The sequence below is a fragment of the Hordeum vulgare genome, chromosome 3H (genome assembly GCF_904849725.1).
Source record: "Hordeum vulgare subsp. vulgare chromosome 3H, MorexV3_pseudomolecules_assembly, whole genome shotgun sequence".
Classification (NCBI taxonomy): domain Eukaryota; kingdom Viridiplantae; phylum Streptophyta; class Magnoliopsida; order Poales; family Poaceae; genus Hordeum; species Hordeum vulgare.
Genome location: NC_058520.1, coordinates 477,852,052 through 477,854,270, shown reverse-complemented (window position 1 = coordinate 477,854,270; position 2,219 = coordinate 477,852,052).

Below are 2,219 nucleotides of genomic sequence, written 5' to 3'. Positions count from 1 at the left end.
TCCTCACTTGATGATTTTCTCTTAAAGACTCTGAGTAATTTGGGTTGCTCTAAATGACAAGTGTTAGTTTCTCTCGGAACGGCCAACCAGCAAGCGATTGTGGGGGGCGGATATTTATAGCCTGGGAGCATCTCGACATGATTTGACATAAATGCCCTTAAATAATGTGACCATTGGGTGGATAAGATCAGTGAGGTGGCGCGTGGCGCGACAACGGTCGGAACTTTCAACTGTGAAAGTCCTCATGTCTCTCATATTCCTCACTTTGAGGCTTTGGTATTTTTAGGCTTGGGTTGAGCATCATGAGGAAAATCCTTCCATAGTTTTACCTCGACCCCCTTTAACAATACAGTGTTCCTATGACTCAAGTGTAAAGAAAATGAAACAGAAAGAGTAAATCTTCACGCTTCAGAGTCTTTAAAGTGTTTTCTTCAGGACACTCTGAATTTCTCATCTTCAATATCTTCATGAGGAATATCAATTTCTTCGTAATTTCTTCACGATCAAAGTCTTCAAGGAAGGACCAAAGTCTTCACCCGAAGACATACATTTTTAGGGGTCGATATCATCGGATAACCCAAACTCCTCAGCGACTTATAGAGCCTGTGTACACTCACAAACATATTAGTCTCTTAACCTATAAGTATTCAAACCACCAAAATCACTAAGGGGCACTAGATGCACTTGTAATCTCCCCCTTTTTGGTGGTTGATGACAATTAGGTTAAGTTTTCAACGGGGATAATAATATGGAATGTAAGTACAGAGTTTGAGGAATTTGAAGTTAAGATATAGAGAAATTCCCCCTGAAGATGTGCATATTTTGAGGAATTTGCTTTGAATAGCAGATGCACATTGATGATTTATATCATGGAGATCTCCCCGTGTATCTTGCAATTCATGCATGCATTTGACATATAGTATGAGGAATTAAAAATGCATGATAAAAAATGGTGTCTAATGAATTTCAGCATGCCTGCATTAATAAACTTTGAGGAGTAAGTATGCAAGGAAAAACATCCAAAAGAGTCATAACACCATCGGGCTGAAGTTACAACTCATTACATCAAACACTTCAAAAGAACCAAGAGTTTGTAACTTAATAAAGTTTATAAGCTCATAATGTATCCCGCTTGAAGACTAACTCTCAGATTTCTCCCCCTTTGTCATCAAGTGACGAAAAGGGACAAAACTGAGGACTAATGCCCTTGAAGAAATTCACTTCTTTGTCGATGTAGAGGCGCGAGCATCCTTGGAGACAGGCTTCTTCCTTGGACCAGATGCAGTGTCCTCGTGTTCTTCATCTGATTCTACAGTGTGAAATGAAGAAAATGAACCATCCTCCAAGTCAGGAACTGGAATTGGCTTGAATTTCTTCTTTGGAGGCCACGACTAGTCAAATTCTTGAGTAGTTCCATTTCCTCAAGTTCCTCACGAGTCTTCAGGTGAGCCAAAGTGGCCCAAGTGTGATAAAAAACCTCATGAATATAGTAATGTTTTTTCTTCACTTCATTTTGAGTCTCGTTGAGGGTTTTCACAATGGCACCAAACTGGCATTTCACCCACTTGTGATTGCGATTGATTTTCTGATGAGACTCAGGAGAAGCTCTCTATTAGTCATCACTCGAGGAGCAGTTGGGCTTGGTGGTTCTTGAGTAGCAGTATCATCATATGAAGAATATGAATCAGTCAGCCTTGCGAAATTGACCGTCAAGGGGCCGATTTCCTTCATCAATTACGGACTTGCCTTTGCCTTCAACTGGCTCAAAAGTTTGCTTGATGACTTTGATAGGCAGCTGATATCCGAGGTGATTCTGAAAGTCAGCTTGATAGTTGATGCCCGATCTGTTCCTAATGAACCTCATAATCCACGATGCATAAATCTTTAGCTCATATGGAGTCAAAGTGTTGTCAGCCAAAGTCCTCAAGAAGAAATCATGAAGATCCATAGGAATATTCTTCATGAGGAATCTGGTCCTTTGATGCCTGCAACATCTTCTTTATCGTCATGCCCTTTGATTGGAGCGAAGGAATATGACATGATGCGATAGACGGTTCTGGGCTCATACTTCAGATCCTTTATGAGGAATCTGGTCCTTGGAGGTTGACCTGGAGCCAAAGGCTTCATGAGGACTTTCATGAGCTTGTTAGGCAATTCACGTTCATCATACATTTTGACTGCATCTTCTGAGGGAATTGACATTGGGAGAACTTGAAGCA